The sequence below is a fragment of the Lampris incognitus genome, chromosome 8, assembly GCF_029633865.1.
Source record: "Lampris incognitus isolate fLamInc1 chromosome 8, fLamInc1.hap2, whole genome shotgun sequence".
Taxonomy (NCBI): domain Eukaryota; kingdom Metazoa; phylum Chordata; class Actinopteri; order Lampriformes; family Lampridae; genus Lampris; species Lampris incognitus.
In genome coordinates, this window is record NC_079218.1 from 41,161,144 (window position 1) to 41,182,422 (window position 21,279).

The window sequence follows — 21,279 nt, forward strand, 5'->3', positions numbered from 1 at the left end:
CCAGATGTTACCAAATATTGGAATTGCGAAGCAAATAGTTATGAATGCAAGCATTTACACGCCCTACCTACCTACCTACCTACCTCCTCACCTACGATACAATCTGTTTTTCCAGTCCTTTCCAAAATGCTCTGGCTGGATTGCTGGCCTCAGTATTCTCCTCCTTGGTCCTGTGTCCTAATGAACTGGTTAAATGTCTCCTCCAGGCTGACAGCGAGATGCGGATGTTGGGCCAAACATCCCTGGATCCCAGGGGGTGAGTCTGGAGGCAGGGAGGGGAGTGTGTGGATGGAAGAGGGGGATGAGGTGAGGGATGAATTGAAAGACCTCCATCAATCTAAAATATGGAGCGAGACAGGGTGTGAATGGAGGGAGAGAAGATTAGAGATGGCTGGATAAAGAAGTTGGGTAAGGGGGTTGGGGGATGGATGGATGGATGGGTGGCTGATAAGTTTAGGAGGAATAGTGTGTGTGTGCATGTGTGTGTGGATGGAAGGAGGTAACAAATAAATGAATAAATGAGTTCACGTTATTATTAGACCTCAAAGGTCGTTTTCATGGCAACTGCACAGTGAATTGTTTCAAGAGGGAGACCAGGGAGAGAAAAGGGAGTGGTAGGTTACAAAAGCCATGAATCGAATTTGGACCGATCAAAATCAACCAATGTTTGTGTCTGTCCACAAATGACATAGAGACAAAAACAAATGTTCATCATTTGTTACTCATTTCAAAATAATGTGATAACTTTAAGTAGGAATCCATTGGAGCAGTGATTTGTTACGGTGCAGTTACATCCATCCATCCATTATCCAAACCACTTGTCTTGCTCTCAGGGTTGCAGGGATGCTGGAGTTTATCCCAACAGTCATTGGGGGGCAGGTGGGGAGACAGCCTGGACAGACTGCCCATCCATCACAAGGCCAACACACACACACACACACACACACACACACACACACACACACACACACACACACACACACACACACACACACACACCTAGGGAAATTTAGTATGGACGATTCACCTGACCTACATGTCTTTGGACTGTGGGAGGAAACCCATGCAAAAACGGGGAGAACATGCAAACTCCACACAGAGGACACCCTGGGACGACCCCCAAGGTTGGACTACCCTGGGGCTCAAACCCAGGACCTTCTTGTTGTGAGGCGACCATGCTAACCACTGTGCCACCATGCCGCCAGTACAGTTACACTAGTCCCAAATTTGAAAACTCTCGTCTTAACTTTGAAATCTGGAAGAAGTCAACTCTGCCTTAATAGTGTTGTGATATATGTGCCGTAAAAAAAGTGAATAATGGAGCCACTTCCAGCTGAAGTGTATACAGGCTGTTCCTGCACCATCTAAAAGCGGGAGACAACTAATAATGAAAATAAATCAGGGAACGTGGGTTATCACAACTTTAAGATTATACCTCAAAATTATATTTAAAAATAGAGATGACATAGGTTACTTTCTATCATTGGCAATTGTAATGTTATCACTGAAATTGAAATAATTGAATTTAGTACTTTGAACTTTAGTAGACTGTTAGACAACTAATGTCCCTGCTGCCGTAACATGCTGCTGAATTGCAAGCTAAGCGTGTTATCGTTCGATCCTGAAATCGATCTGCTGGACCTGCTGCTGTGTTCTGCAAACATCTTTATCACCTTTGTGTAGGTATTGAAACCCATGGCATGAAGACACCCTGGAGGAATTGGTGCTATATAATCTGTACGTGATCCACAACTGCAGAGATGTTTGCCCACTCACTGGTGGACTTTGACCGTCTGCCGTTGAGTCTAGTGAGATGGAGGAAGGTCCTTCTCATCTTCCTTATCACTATCTCTGTTGACAGTTTGAGTTGTTGTTGATGAAGAGTCAGACACTGAACTATTAAGATCTTGGGTCTCGTGAACCGTGGCACACTGATACAGCCCATCTGTGTCCCCCTTCTCCTTCACGGTCCACTCGTTACTCTATCTTTCCTTCCGTCTGTCCATCTGTCTGTCTCCCTCTCATCTTCTTCTTTCTCTCTTTTTTTCTTACTCAGCTCAGAAATCTTTAGTTGACCCCGAGGAACATTTAAAAGATCAGCATAGAAGTCACAGTATAGGGTCATCAGTAGACAATAAACACAGCTTGGATTAAAAACAATTGACAGCTCCCTCTCTATCTCTCCGTCTCTCTCTTTCTGTCTCTTTTTCTTTGTCTCTCTCTGTCTGTCTTTCTGTCTCTCTATCTGTCACTCTGTCTCTCTATTGCTCTCTATCTTGCTCTCTCTTTTGCTCTCTTTGTCTCGCTTTCTGTCTGTCTCTCTTGCGCTCTCTATTTGTCTCTCTGTCTGTCGCTTCTATCGGTCTCTCTCTTTCTATCTCTTTTTCGTTGTCTCTCTCTCTCTCTTTGTCTTTCTCTGTCTCTCTATCTCTCTGTCACTCGCTGCCTCTTTCTCTTGCTTTGTCTTGCTCTCTATCTCTCTCTCTTGCTCTCTCTTTGTCTCTCTTTCTGTCTCTCTCTTTCTATCTCTCTCTTGTGCTCTCTTTCTATTTGTCTCTGTCTGTCAATCTCTCTCTCTACCTGTCTCTCTCTTTCTATTTCTCTCTTTCTGTCAATTCAATTCGATTCAATATTTGCTTTATTGGTATGACATACTTTTTTGTATATATTGCTAAAGCATGTAAAACAACAGCAAAAATGATTGTAATAACTCTCTCTCGCTATCTGTCACACTCTATCTATCTATCTATCTATCTATCTATCTATCTATCTATCTATCTATCTATCTATCTATCTATCTATCTATCTATCTATCTATCTATCTATCTATCTATCTATCTAGCTCCTCGTGGTCAGTGGTGTGCTCAGTGCTGCGGACTGAAGGTCCTCTTGGTTTGCTTCAGGGACTCACTCACCTCCTCCACATGGCCGAGAGAGGTAGCTCTCCGTTTCTCTATGCACAATGTGTGTGACATCTCATTCACGCATCGATTTAGAGGCAATAATGGGGGCAATTTGGCTTTTTAGTCCTTTATGTTATCCTAGTGGCTCAGTGAGGTACTACGGCTTGTAGGGCAACCATACACGTACAATATCAGGTGTTTGGATTCTGCACACCACACTTTATTGCAAGTCTTCCCACTTTGACTAATCTCTCTAGCCTCGGCCTACATTGCCTAAAATGAATATTAACAACAGAGAAGGAGTTAGTGGTACTGAGAAAAAGGATCGTAATCACCAGCATCATCATCATCATCATTTTTGTTGTCTGTTTTTTATTGTTTTAATGCACGGCCAATTCTTTGAATTTATCTCTGATGATGAAAGGTGCTATATAAATAAAATGTATTATTATTGTTATTAATATTATCATCATAGCAGGATAAGTGGTCAAGATAATGGATGGATGGATATTATCATCATCATCTCGGTCAGTGTCATGATGTTGAACACTTTGGTAACAAAAAAGCAAAGCTCTCCTCTCCACCATTCTTTTCTTTAGATCTCTCCTTTCCCCCCTCCTCTCTTCTCCTAAACTTGTTTGTCCAATCTCCCCTCTCTTCTCCCATCCAGGTCCCCGGATACTTATTTTTCTTTGGTGGATATAAGGTCTCTCGCTCGCTTCTCACTCCGCAGGGAGGGGATCAACTTGGTAAGACATTCAGTGTGTTAATGCAAAGATCACCACTAATATGTAGTTAAGTCGGTGAAAAAAGATAATAATAATAAATCAATCTTATATAGCGCTTTTCTAGTACTCAAAGTCGCTTTACAATAAATGGAGTGAAACAAGATGACAGATGAACATAACACAGACATACAGGGTGGATGGGAAGGGGGCTACGAGTGGGAGAAGCGGCAGCCACAGACGACGCCAGCAGTACTCTCCAACTTAGACAGATATAAAGGGAAAGAAAAACAAACATCATAAATCACATAAATCACAGATGCAGGTCAAGCACTCAGTCCCCAGCCTGCCCCAGACCAGGGGTGTATGAGTGGACGGGGGGGCACGAGAAGGCAATGGAGAAAATGTGTGTCTTGAGACGGGATTGGAAGAGTGGGAGGGATTCTGAGTCTCTACTATGCAAAGCTGTTACGCAGTTGTCTTCATGCATTTTGTAGAATTGCTGTATATGATCAGCATTGTGACCAGGGGTCTATAGCATCACAGCCAATGTAGTGCCAGAGCATAAAAAGCAGGATTTACTATGGTTCCACTTTTTTTTTTTCACACATCCGCCTTTTTCTCTTGTTACTTCAGATGCCGTGTCCCTGCTTGGCCGGTGGTGGAGTGGGCGGGGCTGCTTTTTGGTTGGCTGTCTATCCTATTGACCCTGTAAAGTCATGGATTCAGGTGCAGTCAACGGCTGGGATGCAAAATGGCTTGTACACACTAAGGGTAAGCACCCTTGTGGGTGTACAAGTGTGTGTGTGTGTGTGTGTGTGTGTGTGTGTGTGTGTGTGTGTGTGTGTGTGTGTGTGTGTGTGTGTGTGTGTGTGTGTGTGTGTGTGTGTGTGTGCAGTTGTTGGATTCTGAAGATTGTCTCCTAATTTTATTATGCATCAATACTAAATATGACATTGTTAAATTTTACCGATTTTTTTTGTTCCCTTTTTTTTGGATTCTTGACTTTTAGTAACTTTCTGGTATCAGCAATTCATCCTATTACTTTAATTTTTTTCAAAAGTAAAACTTAATGACCAGTTCCAAGTTGCCTTGTAATGTCTTTTGGTGTGAACAATTCCCCTGACACAAATAGCGTCCTCTATGACAATTTCTGGGATTGGCTATTGGCCTTTGGAATTGATTTTGAATGGGTTTAATTTGTTGTGCAACTGTGTATAATGGCTGTATGACCAGGACTTGTGGTCTCTGGAGACTAAAAGGTTGATATGTATATGATTTTCAAATAAAGTTTTCTTTTGTTCTCCAAAACGAGAAGTGGCAGCACTGTACCGAGGTCTGACCCCTACAGTGTTGCGAGCCTTTCGCTCCAACGGAGCACTGTTCCTGGCCTATGAATGGACAAGGAGAGTCCTGGGGAATGCTGCCTCCACACACATCACTCCGCCTGATTAACACACACACACACACACACACACACACACACACACACACACACACACACACACACACACACACACACACACACACACACACAAACAAGTGCTTATGCTTAAACACACAGAGTGGGAATTAAAAAACGACAATCGAGGGGGTCAACTTTTTCTCCAGGGCATAAAGGGAACCCAGTACAGTGCAGGTGTGTGCTTCAGTGAACTGAAGTCTTACAATCCTTAAAGTATCTTGCTTGTTTAATGCAATGACTGCAGTCTGTAGATTATGATAAATCAAATCCATTAAACCAGCTCATGGGGCACGTACCACACAACAACTTTTGTAGTCAGGAGTCACCAACAAATTATTCTAGAGCAAAAGTGCCAGCAAGTTAGACCGACACCTACAGAACAGCAGAGCATCATTGGGTCACTAATATTAGTTACCTAATGTTAGGTAAGGCAAATGTTGGCTTTAGTTAGCTAACTTTAGTTAAACTGTAACTTAAGGCAGAAACTAGCCAACTTTAGCGTTCATCCATAAATACTTGACAAATCTAATACAGAAACTTCGAAGGTAAGAAGGTAAAGTGCATTAACCTAGCTAGCTAGATAGCTACTTATATTAACCTACAGCATCACCATTGCTCAATCTTCAGCATCCTTCTCCCTATATACCCAGCATATCTCCTCCACACATCCAAATCATCTCAATCTTGCCTCTCTTGCTTCATCTTCAAACCGTGCAACCTGTGCAGTCTTTCTAATATAAGCATTCCTAATCCTGTTCTTCGTCATCACTCCCACCGAAAATCTTAGCATCTTCAACTCTCCCACCTCCAGCTCCACCTCCTGTCTTTTTGTCAGTGCCAGCATCTCCAAACCATATAACATAGCTGGTTGTCTCACCACCATCTTGTAAACCTTCCTTTTAACTCTTGTTGGTACCCTTCTGTCCACTGGCGTAACATATTTATTATGGGCCCTGGTGCAAGCAACCCTCGTAGACCCCCCCACCCCCGTCTCTCGCTCTCGCTCACACACACCACCACCACCACCATAGGTGGGTTTAGTAAGTAATTTTAGTAATTTATTTGTATAGCACCTTTCACAGATATACAATCACAAAGTGATTCACAGCATAAAATATAACAAATAAAATAGAAATATCAAAGTAACAGACAACGTTTACACAGATTAGTTATTGTAAAGGTCAGTACGTCAAAGATTGGCTACTCTTCAGAACCACGGAGAGTGGACGCACCACGGACAGATTTCAGAAACCTAAACAGACGTTCTCTAAATCAAATCAGTTGACAAGGCAACGAAACAAGTCAACAAAGCAACTAGGCTGTAATATAGCTAATAGCCTTGTCATTCGACAGTAACAGGGGAGCACACATCAAACTCAAAACCTGGTAGATTGCATGGTTTGGCACGCACGCAGCACACATTGCAGCTTTCCTTTTTTCCTTGCTCTCCTTCCTCTTTTTACATCCACTTTTATGTGTGTAACTCATGCTTGCTTGCTTGATTTTATTTTTCTAACGTTACTTAGGTAGGCTAGATAGGTGAATGACATTGCGCGCGCTAAACAAGCTATCATCACATGCTCAAAACAGACACGTAACATTGGACTAGGACAATGCATGCAGAAATATTGACGGGCCCCCCCTAGCGACGGGCCCTGGTGCCACTGCACCGGCTGCACCACCTATATTTACGCCAATGCTTCTGTCGCAAATCACTCCTGACACTCTTCTCCATCCACTCCACCCTCCCTACACTCTTTTCTTAACCTATGTTCCACATTACCCATTACTTTGAACAGTTAACCACAAGTATTTAAACTCATCCACCTTTGTCACCTCTACTTCTTGCATCCTCACCATTCCACTGTCCTCCCTCTCATTCACACATATATATTCCATCTTGCTCCTACTGACTTTAATTCCTCTCCAGTCTCTCCTCAACCTGCGCCCTACTCTCACTACAGATCACAATGTCATCCGTGAACATCATAGTCCACAGAGACCCTGGCAGATCTCGTCCGTCAACCTGTCCATCACCATTGCAAACAACAAAGGGCTCAGAGCCAATCCTTGATGTAATAGCACCTCCACCTTGAACCCAAGGCCAGGGAGGGCTTGGATGTTGTTAATACTTGCCTGAAGGTCTAATTATTGTTTTTCTTTAGAAATGTTTGCGCAAATTCCCATGAGATTTTGCCCATTGATTGGGAGTTGTATGCGAGTGCTGTCCAAGAAATAAGATCTCGCTCAGCCTAACGGGGGTCCTGTAATTAAAGGTCAACATTTGAACTTTGAAAAATCATAACTCCTATGCCGTAAGTCCAATTTACATGACATTTACGGACATCCATATATCCCCAATATCCTACAAATTTGCTTCAAGAACCTCTTCTCCCCCTGCCTGATGGGATTTTCCACCAGTTTGAATTTTTCCGCCACTTCTACTCACTACAGATCACAATGTCATCCATGAACATCATAATCCACAGAGACTCCTGCCTGATCTCATCCGTCAACCTGTCTCTTACCATTGGAAACAAGAAAGGGCTCAGAGCCAATCCTTGATGTAATATCACCTCCACCTTGAACCCATCAAGTCATTCCTACCGCACACCTCACCACTGTCACATTGCCCTCATACATATCCTGCACTACTCTAACATATTTCTCTGCCTTGGCTATGCTTTCACTCTCTTCCGCTTCTTGATCGCCAAAGTCATCCTACAGACCACCATCTGATGCTGTCTAGCTGCATTCTCCTCTATCATCACCTTGCAGTCTGCAATCCCTTTCGGATCTTGCCTCCTGCATAAGATATAGTCCACCTGTGTGCACCTTCCTCCACTATTATATGTCACCCTGTATTCCTCCCTCTTCTTCAAATATGTATTCACAACAGCCATTTCCATCCTTTTCGCAAAATCCACCACCATCTATCCTTGACGCCATACCTACCCATCACCTCTATTCCCTTCAACAGCATGTCCATTGAAGTCCGCTCCAATTACCACTCTCTCCTCCTTGTGCACATGCTCCACAACTTCATCCAACTCACTCCAGAATTATTCTTTCTCTTCCATCTCACACCCAACTTGCAGGGCATATATGCTGATAACATTCATCATTACACGTTTGATTTCCAGCCTCATACTCATCACTCTGTCTGACATTCTCTTCATCTCCAACACACTCCTGACATACTCTTCCTTCAGAATTACCCGTACCCCATTTTGCCTCCCTTCCGCACCATGGTAGAAGCGCTTGAACCCACCTCTGATGCTCCTGGCCTTACTCCCCTTCCACCTGGTCTCTTGCACACACAGTATACCCGCCTTCCTTTTCTCCATCATATCAGCCAGCTCTCTCCCGTTACCAGTCATAGTGCCAACATTCAGTGTTCCGACTTACCCCCACACTCCAACCCTTCTTCCTCTCCCCCTGCCTCTGGACATGCCTTCCCCCTCTCCTTTTCCTTCATCCAACAGTAGCATAGTTTCCACCGGCACCCTGCTGGCGGTCATTGGTAACCCGGGCCTCGCCCGATCCAGTATGGAAATCTGATTTATGATCTGCATATTTCATTTCGTTTCTTTATCTACACATAAAAAAACAATATATAATTTGAAAGAAAATGTGAAGGAGAATTGCCCAGAAACTCTCCAGGGGCTTGAAAAGTGGAATTCTCCAGGCAGCGTACTACAGGAAACAATTAGAGCAATGCGGAATGCACAATTTGCATGTATCTATCAATAATTCCAGACATAGCAAGAGATGGAGACACAGTTAAGCACAGCACCCAGAAACAATGCATCCCATAAGCACCCACATTATACAAGTACAATGAATCAGAAATACTCGCAAGACACACAAATTTGATTTGACAAAGGTTTTACGCCAGATACCCTTCCTGAAGCAACCCTCTCCATTTAACTGGGCTTGGGACTGGCACTAAAAATGCACTGGCTTGTGCATCCTCAGTGGCTGGGGTTAGATCAACTAACACTTAGTTCAACAGGGTTAGTCCAACTAAAGTCAAGGTTACAAAATGGTATGGTCCACTTTAGGGGTGTCTGGAATCGTATGACAAGATTCTTCCAGGCATGGATATGGGAAATATATTGTAATATTTACAATTACAGGTAAGAAGATCATAAAAATATTTCGACTCCCCCCCCCCCGACCTGTTGTTTTTTTTTTAGTCTTTTGGGGGGTCTGAGTCTTAATTATGGGGGGTCAGTCCCTCCGATCCCCCCCATAATTCAAACCGTGAACACACACCCTTTTGCACACGTACACCCATAACTGAATATACAAATATACCCACAGCCATAATTCCACACACAACCACACACACAGAATGGTATTTGACAATTGGCACCACCTCCTACTGTACATTAAAGACAACTTTATTATTTTGTTGTCCCTCTATTTGAACGTAAATGTTCTATTTCAATCAATTCCCTGTCTGTTGAATTCACGAAAACTTGCAATTTAGTACTGCCACATGAACGCCAATTAAGCCTACTCTGCTTTTTATGCTTTTATCTGCTTTACTTTTCTCTCCAAGTCTATCTTTTTATTCATATCTTTTTGAGAATAAAGTACTCTTTAGAAAAACAGGCAGGGGCTGCATTCATGAATGATAAATGCATGCAAAATGTTTTCTAAAGTTTAGCTTTTTTTTTAAATGTTCAATGTGTTGTTTTTTTCCCCCTCTAATATCTTAGTGAAAATATGCTCTCTTTAGAAGTCTGTGTTGCGTGATTGGTGTGTTTAACATTGAAACGATTTATTCTCATGATTATGCAAATCGTACCACTGTTTATAGCTGTGTCATTGACTCAAACCGGTTAATAAAATGTTAATCTTGCTTACATTTTATTCCCAAATAGCTGGGGATGCTGATCTGTCCTCACAAAAAGCACAAACACACATTTTTTTTATACTAATGTTTGGAATAGAAGCTGTTGGCATTTGTTGGAATGTTGAACATTTTTTCCCCTTAATATCCTGAGTTCCACTTACTAATTCAGTTTCCCACGTGAACCTTAACTGATTTGACGGTAAAATCTACATCAGTGTTTGGTTGCAGGTAGACCCTCCCAGGCCCGCCCATGGGCACAGATGGGAGTGCAGTCAAAGGCACCCAGGTCCCTGATGTTGATGGGAGGTGTAATGGCTGAAAGTGTTATATTCTTCCCAGCAGGCACCAAGGATTCCCTGAATCTGAATGCAATATTCAGCAAGAGTGTGAATATTGTGTTTAACAGGAAGGCTTGTTCTTCCTGAATTTGTTTTTTTTTTAACATTATTTGTGTTTGGAATCCTTTTCCCACAATCATACGATGGCGATAATTTCTTTCAGCAGATGGGAAGGTGGAGGCTTTGTGTCTGTGCTGTCACTGCACGCACTCACAGTTTTGTTGGAGAGAGAGATCAACCTGTTTATAGACTACTCTACACTTTATGTGCTGTTACACCAATAGTCGAGGATATAATCTATCCATCCATTATCCAAGCCGCTTATCCAAATCAGGGTCACGGGAAGCTGGAGCTTATCCCAGCAGTCATTGGGCGGAAGGTGGGGAGACATCCTGGACAGGCCGCCAGTTCATCACAGGGCCGACACATTCACACCTAGGGACAATTTAGTATGTCCAATTCACCTGACCTACATAGCTTTGGACGGTAGGAGGAAATCCATGCAGACACGGGCAGAACATGCAAACTTGGGATTACCCTCAAATTTGGACAACCCCGGGGTTCGAACCAAAGACCTTCTTGCTGTGAGGCGACCGTGCTAAGCACTGGGCCACCCCTAGGATATAATAACTATCCTTAGTAAATGTGAAGGGACACTAAGTATTGCATTGCCTTTTCTTTTTCCGTTGGGCCTGCTTATCTACATTACTGTGAAACTTAACTGAGTGGAGTTCAGAGGGCATTTTCACCATCACTATCGTGGCTGCTATGTCACACGTAGCCTATTTTCAAAGCCTTGAGAGGATAACCAACTCTCCCCTCTCAGGTGGCCGAACCTATCCAAAAGTGTAATTTCTTTTAATGGAAAGTGATAAATGAAGCTCTCCATCACTAGCCTGAATGAGGAGTTAATGGTTATGTGCGGAAGAGAAGCGTTGCAATGAGCCTACAGTAAAACCAGTCACCCATGAGTATCTGGGACAGCCTTGGCTCATTCCTACAATAGGTGACTTTAACAAAGCCCACGGCAAGGAAATATGAAAACTACAAGTTACACAAAAAGAATTAGTGTGTGTGTGTGTGTGTGTGTGTGTCCACTGGGGTGGATTGCAACATATTCATAGCCTGTTTCTACATCTATTCTGTGGTTTCCAGGGTATCACCACCACAGGAGCTGACGAGAAGGGCCTCATACTGACAGCTGATCAATAGGCACAATTGTTTCTTTAAACATAAGTGTCTGATATTATAAAAGACAAACCACCCAGTGACCTGCGATCAATTACTGATGTGTTCATTCTATTGCTCCTTCACTCCCTTGCTTGCTCTTGCTCTTATCTCTCTCTCTCACTCTCGTTATACACACACACACACACACACACACACACACACACACACACACACACACACACATATATATAGCAGCTCATCATTAGCAGCTGATGAGTGCACGGCGCACGAAACAGGCTTGTACTGCTAACTATTAAGACTTTTTTTCCTGCATCTGTATTATTCCGCTTCTCATTAGTTGAGCACGTATAACACCATTGACGGGTTTGGGAAAAAAAACGCTATATATATATATATAATCCAATAAGTCAAGTAAATTCTTTATGACAGTACAAGCCTGTTTCATGATTGCTTATGGCATGAAACAGGCTTGTACTGTCTCAAAGAATTTACTTGACTCACTGATTAGTTTGCTCCTTATTTGTTGAGCACTTTCTCTACCATTGAGTGTTTCTCTAAACAAAGTTATATATATATATATATATATATATATATATATATATATATATATATATATATATATATATATATATATATATGTGTGTGTGTGTGTGTGTGTGTGTGTGTGTGTGTGTGTGTGTCGGGGGGGGGCAGAAATGGCTAGCATGGTGTTAAAGAACTATACTAGCTATGTCAAGATTTGTTCCACCCTCCCTCTGGCTCATGAACTCGAGACCACTGGTTCTCAACCTGGGGGTTCGGGCCCCCAAGGGGGTCATGAGATAATTTCCGTGGGTCGCTAGATGGTTGTGGAGAAACAAGCACGGAACCATCCAGACCCACAGAGCACATGAAGAAAAAAAATAGGTGTACTGTCTCTTTACTTGCTGTGCCGTCACAGTATAAAACAGGGGTTATCAAACTTATTACTCGAAGGCCCACATTTTTCATCTAGGTCAGAGGTCCATAATGATTGGCTATCACAAAACAAAATTTAATCGACTCATAACTTTTAAGTAACGTACATTTAATTTCAAGTCAGTCAAGATTGTCAAAATACATTCGAGCCCAGTGGGAGAGATAGCATTGTTTGCTTGCCATCAATTGTTTGAACCGAGGCAAAAAAGGTGTGATTTCTAGCCAGAGACACTGACACTGTTCTGTGAATCCTCATCTTCCTCTGCCTTTGATTGGCTCTAGCCCTAATGAAAATTCACGTACTGGTAGGCTACTCGTTACTGTCATTTATGGTCATGCTACACTGTTAGCCCAGATGTTGTTTGGAATCAAACCATAGTGCACAGTACATTTGAATTTTAGGATTCTCTGAGGATTAGTCAACTATTTCCAGTACATGGCCCTTTTTTGATGCCTTTTCTCATCCCAATAGCGAATTAATGAATTAATTTAGTTTTTGCGCATTAGCAATGGGTGCAAACAAATTCTTTGTGCAGAAAATCCAATATGGCTGCAATGTTATTGCACTTGGAAATCAAATATTGTATTTAACTATTTATAGTTTAACACCATAATTCACACATTCTTTCTCTAATAAAGCTTCATCTCATACAAGTTATCTAAGCAATCTGAAACTTGCTTTTTCTTGTGAGTTTGGTAACACCCCCACTGTTTGGGTGAACTTCATTTGGTCTCAACCACGTGTGATTGGCCAAATGGTCAGTGCCAGATCCATTTGCAGACTGGTGACAATTCATCGAATTCATCTTAACAAGCTCTTAGGTCTGGGTAGGTTCAAACACTATTTTAATAATAATTATAATAGTAATAATAATGATAATAATAATGCATTTTATGTATGGGCACATTTCAAAGCACCCAAGGACACCTTGGGTGCTTACAGCTAGCAATAAGCATCACTGTATCAGACATAATAAAATCAAACAAAGCAGGGGTATACAATAATAAGTTAATACAACAGATGCAGGTGCAATAAAAGCTCCACCCCAACAGCAAATTCTCCGGTGTAACGTTAATGCGTTTATTCGGCAGCAACAACACACTCGCCATTCGGTCCAGATGCGGACCGAGGTCCAGACTGTGAGAATCCCCTGGTAGAAAAGGCGGTGCACTCTGCGCTGGCCCTCACTATACTTCAGCACTTCTCTGAGACAGCAATACAATACCAAATGTCTGTATAATTATGAGATAATAATAATAATCATTCTTCATATCAGGACCAACGTGGGAAAAAAAACATTGCAGGCATCGGATGTTACAGAAATTGAACATAAATCATTGTCCCCTTTAAAAACGCAGTCAATTTATTGTCATATGACTCACCTGAAGACATATACGTACATCAACAATAACAGCTTCGGTGCAAATACATTTTGAGTGTCAGCTTCTTAAGAGGACCTTGGGATCCAGCGGTCTTGGATGCTATTGTGCGTGGAGGAGCGGTTGTCAAGAAAATCGAAGGACAGCGAGGACAACAGCAGACTAATAGCAGGTGCAGTTTAGAACAACAAGGTGGATTTATGGAGCTGATATATCCAAGACGGGTCGCACTTTATTTGAAGGGGTGTGCATAAGACTGACATGACACCTAACATCAACATGAAAGAACCTTTATGAATGTTTACTGTTGTCATTAAGTGACATTATGCAATTTCTAATGCAAAGTTGACAATGTTTGAGATGTCTTTGTTGTAGCAACCTAAGTGGGACTGAGCTACTCGATTTGATATATTTCGCGCATCTGTAGCTCGAAAACAGACATCTCAAACAATATCAACTTTGCATTGAAAATTAAAAATGACACACACACACACACACACACACACAGATGAGCCAAAACATTATGACCACCTGGCTAATATGCTGTTGGTCCTCCGTGTGCAGCCAAAAGAATGCCAACCTGCCAAGGCATGGACTCTACAAGACCCCTGCCCTGAAGGTGTCCTCAAAACCTCTGAAGGTGTCCTGTGTGTATCTGGCACCAAAACATTAGCAGCAGATCCTTCAAGTCCTGTAAGTTGCAAGGTGTGGCCACCGTGGATCGGACTCGGCAGTCCAGCACATCCCACTGAAGCTCATTCGGATTGAGATCTGGAGAATTTGGAGGCCACGGCAACACCTTGAACATCATAGTCCTCAAACCATTCCTGAATAATGTGTGTGCAGTGTGCCAGGGTGCATTGTCCTGCTGAAAGAGGCCACTGTCATCTGGGAATACCATAGCCATGACGGGTGTACCTGGCCTGCAGTGATGTTTGGGTAGGTGGTACGTGTCAAATGACGTCCACATGAATGGCCAGACCCAGTGTTTCCCAGCAGAACATTGCCCAGAGCATCGCACGCCCTCCACATCTCCCCACAATGCATCCTGCTCCTATCATTTTCCCAGGTAAATGGTGCAAACGTACACAGTATTCCACGTGATATAAAAGAAAATGGGACTCATCGGACCGGGTGACTTTCTTCCACGGTGCCAAAGTCTAGTTCTGATGCTCATGTGTCCATTGTAGGCACTCTCAACGATGTACATGGATCATCAGGAGCACTCTGACTGTTCTGCAGCTACGCAGCCCCATACACAGTAGGATGCGATGCCCTGTGTGTTGTGACATATTCCTTCCGTAACCATCATTAAAATGTTCTACGACTCATGCCACAGTAGACCTTCTGATGGCTCGGAACAGACGGGATAGCCTTTGTTGCCCTCACACATCAATAAGCCTTGGGCGCCCACCGGGAGCACCTCACATGCCTTGTCGTCTCTGAGATGCTCTGACCCAGTTGTCTGGCCATAAGAATTTGGCCCTTGTCAAAGTCGCTCAGTTCTTTACTCCTGCCCATTTTTTCCTGCATCCAACATGTTGACAACGAGAGCTGATTGTTCACTTACCATCTAATCTACCCAGACCTTGGCATGTGCCCTTATTTGGAGATAATCAACATTATTTGGTTCATTTGTGAGTGACAACATGTGTAAAACTTCAATTTTTTTTATTATTTGCTACAAAATAATACAACAGTACTGGATTTTGAAATCAATGAGCTCCTGGGAGGGGGGGGGTTACACTTTCAAAGCATGCAGCTTGTCTCAGGAATGAGGGCAACCTATCTTACAAGCTGTCAATCAGCTGTCAATGGGAGTTATCGAACAAGGATGCAAAAATCTGTATGTTTGCATACTGAAAAGCACCGCTCCAAGAGCAGTTGACAGTTCTGTTTCTACGCATCATCACTTCAGTTCTGACTGACAGGCATGAATTTCCCTGGACCAAGCGCAGGTAACGTGGCATATCCAAATGCCTTGGAAACTAGCTGTGTGTTGGATATGCACGCTTCACAACCCCTAGAAGATTCCCACAAAGCCGATTTGTGTCCTTTCACTTTGTTAAAAAGCTGCATATGTGCCAGAATCTGTAAGTTTGACCTACTATGTAAATCTAATTTTTTCACCCAAAGACATAAAGATAAAATGTGTTCACAATGTAAAGCGATGCATGCAGAGATGTAGAGTATTATCAAGACTTGAGAGAAGATCATCACTCTCACAACTAAATGCAAGGTGCAAGAGGCCTAAGACAGAGGGGAAAAATAATTTTGCATACTAAGATCCAATGCAAGTATTTCATCAAAAATCCAAGCTTTCATTCTCTAGACCAGGGTTCCCCTATTAGTTTCCCCCAAGGGCTAAATCATGTCATGCATACCAAGCCAAGGGCAAAAACATTCGGGGCTTTTTTCCATTGCACCAGCAAAAGTTGTTTTATGTGCAGATGTTGTTGTTGTTGTTGCTATTACGATTATTATTATTAGTAGTAGTAGTAGTTGTTGTTGTTGCTGTTGTAATTTATTAGTATTAGTATTAGTAGTAGTGTGGTGGTGGTAGTAGTAATAATTTGGGCCTGGGATTCTTAAAAGTCTGTGTTGAGGGTCACACACACAAAAAAAAAAAACACTCTTGAAACAAAATAAATCCAAAACCAACTATGTAATTTTGGACCAATGGACAAAAATAAATGGATGTTCATTCACCAGTCAGTGAGAGTGACGGGACGAGGCAATCCTTCTGATGTCGGGTCTGTATTCTGTTGTGGCGAGCCTGAGGCACTGGCCAAGATGTGCACTGGAGAGTCTCTTTTCTTTCCTGGTTCTTGATCGAGTTCATTGAAGAAAACGAATTGCAATAGCTCTCATGTTTTTGAATCGAGCTCTGGGAACCACGTTGATCCAAAAGTCACTCACCCCAACGTCCTTGTGTTGTGCTTTGAGCAAATCAGTTGTTCCCATCTCCAGAACCTCCATCTGAAGAGTTGCCTCATCTATGGAAGGTACCAGCCTTTTGGCCTCTGCCGTCCACTGGCTGTCAGCCAAAACAGAGAACGGCTGTGTCAGGAAGAGGAGGATGTTACCTGCGAGTTTAGGGGCGCTTTCAAATCGTTCCCGCAGATGTGGAAAGTGCAACTTTCTCCTGTGAATGTCTCTCTCCAAAAGGTTCAGTTTTGACTGGAAAGCTTCTACCGTCTTTTGCATGTCTGCAGCAGCGTGGTTCTTGCCTTGTAATTGCAGATTAAGGCGATTCAGATGAGACTTGAGGACACACAAAAAATTAACATATGCCATCTATCTTATTGTCGCTTAAAAACCTCTGATATTCTTGGGCTTTTTGGCTCCGCAGCCCAGATAAAAATGACACAAATCATTATTGTGGTTCATACTGATGAGGAGACTAGCTGGTAGTCCTTTTTATGAAGTTTAATCAGAAACAAAGAACACCACACATGCATGTGTGTGTCCTAACCGACTTCAGTTCTATTCACACATCTGCCTAGGAGCGCGCCTACTGACCTCTCGTAGCATTACCTGTAGTAAAGGCTCACCGCCGTATTACTTCGTGTATATGTTCAAACCTACGCCCCCTTTTTCCACAAAACAAAAACAAACAAAGCAACTACATTATAGACTTGTTTAACTATCACTTTGAACTTACTGCATTAAGAAACATAAATGTCTTTGTTTGTCTTTCTCTTTAACATAAACTTAAAGTGGAGCTATAACACTGTCCATAAGACCACTATGAACTGTTTAAAGGTCTGGCTTTGAATGTTTACCATGTCTATTCTTGACATCAATACAGTATTACATTCTTCATACTATACATTCATTACATTTTTTAAGAACTCTGTACACTCTTTGTACCCAGTCTTTGGACACTGTCGCTGGGTTCAGAGGTTTCTAGCACATCACCCTCCGTAGGAGCATAACGATTTGCTGTTAGCCCATTTGAAAATCACTGAATTTGTTAGGCTGCTTTACCAGCCTGCCACTTCTGGTGTGTTGGACCTGTGCATCTGAACAGTTGACTGGTTGTTCCACATTTCTTGTCGCGTCATATACATGTGGTTCTGCAGGCTCGCTTGAAGGTGGCTGCTCAGTGACACTGACATTACCGTCCTCTATTTCAGTATGTGTATCATTCCAAATTGTTCTCAAGTGCCTCCTATTCCTCTTGTACCTTTGTCTTTCAGCCATCACAACATTATATGACCTAGGCTCCTGTCTCTTCTGTTCCACCAGGGCAGGTATCTAGCCTTGTGGAGTCTCTATACATGTTGGTTGTAGTACTCTCCTTGTCTTTGTTGCAGTTTAAGTAGCCTCTGCTTTACTCTTGTCAGATGCCTCGGTTTGAGCACAACACTGGCTACTGGCAAAATGCTTCTTAGGACCTGACTTATCAGCATTTCTGCAGGAGAGAGACCAAGTCCAGTCACAGGAGTGTCCCTTAAAGTCAACAGAGCCAGGTGGGAGGTCTGTCTTAGTCTGCCCTGCCTTCTTCAGCATGAGTTTAATGGTCTTTATATTGTGCGTTCTGCCATCCCATTAGACTGTGGATAGCCTGGGCTTGAGAATGTCCATGTTTCGCCCCAGTCACCTGCAAACTGACTCATCTCAGCACTAGCAAATGGCATGTGGTCACCCACCACTTCTTTTGGAACACCATGTCTGGAAAACACAGCCTTCAGCTTTGCTATTACTGTGTTTGTCGTTTTTTCACGCATTGTTGGACCTCGGGATATTTTCAGAAATAATCTACTGTGATGAGAAAAGAGTTGCCTTGTAGCTCAAAAATGGCCGCATCTACTTTGTACCATGGTAGCTCTGGCAGCTCATGGGATTTTAGTGGCTCCTTTTGATTCTTCGTTAGGTGTTGTTGACAGGTGGGGCAGCTCCCAACCATTTGCTCTATATCAGCCGATATGCCTGGCCAATATAGATACTTGTGTGCCTGTTCTTTCATTTTCAAACCCATATACTACATTCCTCGTGCAGGCCGTACATCCTCTCTAACACATGGCCTTTGCTCAGACAGTGAACATCATTATGCAGCAAAAGAGCCTTGTGTTCTGCTGACATTTCCTCCAGCAATGCTGCAAAAAAGCGATGTTGCAGACTAGAACTCTCACGAACGAAATGTACCAGTCTCGTCCCAGTATCCATTGCCTCTTTCATTTCCCCACACAGTTTGGTGCATGACACTGACTTGTGAATAATGTAATGAAATGCAAAGAGTGCTGGGTTAACAGCGGCAAGCCCGCTTACCAAGCCCTTGTGCTGTCCCACCATTGGCGTGGCCCCATCGATGACAACGGACACAATTTTGCTCACATCCATGCCATTCTTCTCAAAGAACTGTGTTAATTGATTAAAGATAATTTCACCAGCTGTGCACCCAGGCAGAGGAAGCTAACGAAGTAGCCTCTTCTCGAAAGGTCTTCCAATCAAAAAGTCTTGCAAACACAGATGCTGTTCCATATCAGTTCAGTCACAGGACGAGTCTTGTGATATGGCTTCTGCTTTCCTCAAATCGGTGAGTAGATAAGAAAAAACTCCTCCGCTAAAAGTTTTACTCTTCTTGTTGCTGTGCTAGATGACAATGGCACCTGCTTTAATAGCTCCACAACCGTTTTCTTGTTTTTCTCATCATGACTTAAACCTTCGCCAACCATGCCAGTTGCACACGTTTTAATCAACTCAGCATCAGCAAATGTCTTCTTAGCTTTCACAAGGCTCCATGAAACATACAGTGATGCTGCTGTTGTACTCTCTTGTGCCAATGATTGACAGATAGTAGAAACGAAGTGCTTGTGTATGATGTTATCATATTTACTATTCTTTTGTTTGCAGTGATCGGACTTTGTAGAGTACTTGGCATCAAAACTGGCAGCATGCATAGTGTGGAAGTGCCGCTTGAGATAATCTGGTTTGTAAATAACCTCTAAGTGAGTTATATTATTCTTTTTTTTTTTTTGCTCATGCATATTTGTTTATGATAGCGTCTTATTTCTTGAAATGCGCTTTTATTTTGAAGTTCGATTATACTGCCTGATGCTCATGTGCAGTTGTTGTGTGAAGCCGGAACGAGAATGAAAGCAAACAGGAAGTGGATAAACGCGGGAAAAGGTTTGCAGATGCCGGCGGACGGAAACGATCACCGCCACAGTGTTGGAGGTCTCATGAAAGAGTGTATTTAATATTGTGTAGCATCTGGTTGGTCTGGTAAAATTAAACAAAACTGGTCCAGTCAGATTCAAACTGACGGTTTTCCTGGTCGACTTTCGCGCAGGTCACGTTCTTGGTTTAGGACAGTTATGGGTTATCGGTGACTTAGCTGGTGTGTGGCTCTGTCTAGTCAAGGACTGTAGAGACCACAGAGCACGTTTTAAGTGCGCTCTACGGCAGGGGTGGGCAATCTTATCCAGAAAGGGCCGGTGTGGGTGCAGGTTTTTGTTCCAACCAAGCAGTTACACACTTGTGTCTCCTAATCAAGTTCCTCAGCAAAGACTCTTCTGGTTGATTCGTGGGATCAGGTGTGTAACTGCTTGGTTGGAACAAAAACCGGCCCTTTCTGGATAAGATTACCCACCCCTGCTCTATGGCGTAGGTCAAGTGTACGGTGTGGGGTGAGGTCAAAATTAAGTAGCGCAGCGCACATTCTCTTTCAAATGTTGCACACTTTATTTCACGTTATGACACGTGCGTTAGTGCCAATGGGTCGGTGGGGGCCAGACATTTGGCTCTGGCTGGCTGGACCCGGCCCGCGGGCAGCTTATTAGGATTCAGGACCCTTCATCAGCGCAACACAGTACAGTGTTATCAAAGACGTTTTGTGGAGGACCTCTCTGTTATATGCCATCATTCAAAACGAGTAATCTCACCGATTAAGTTGCTGTGCATTCACCAGCACAAAAAACAATTGCTATTCCATTAGGATGCTAATGCACTCTTGTGTGTGTATATTACATTGCTGTTGCCCGTCAAGCATTGCATATTTGTGATTATTGTTGAAAAACACAATTTAGAAGTATGTTCAGAATTTACAGTCAGATTTATCACAGTACTAAGTGTTGGCTGTCAGAAAAGAGAATAGAATAGATTTTTTTTTGAAAGAAGAGGACCTGTATCAAACTGAATGGCGAAAAACTGTAAAGCAGTATGCCTTGGTGGTTGTCTGTGCATTTCTGCAACCATCTGTTATTACAGGAACAGAAAATAGAACATTTAAACTGCACTCCAGCCACACCCCCTGCATCTCCCCCCTAATATATTCAGTTATGTCAACGCTCGAGCGCTTACTTATGAGGATGTCTCCATTGAAATACACTTAATACTTGGAGAGGCAATCAGCAATGCTATAAGGGGGTAATGGAATCAATAGTGGCCGCGTACTGAGTTGTCTCTCCGATAATGTAGTGTTTAACGCCACCATCCTTCTTTCCCACTT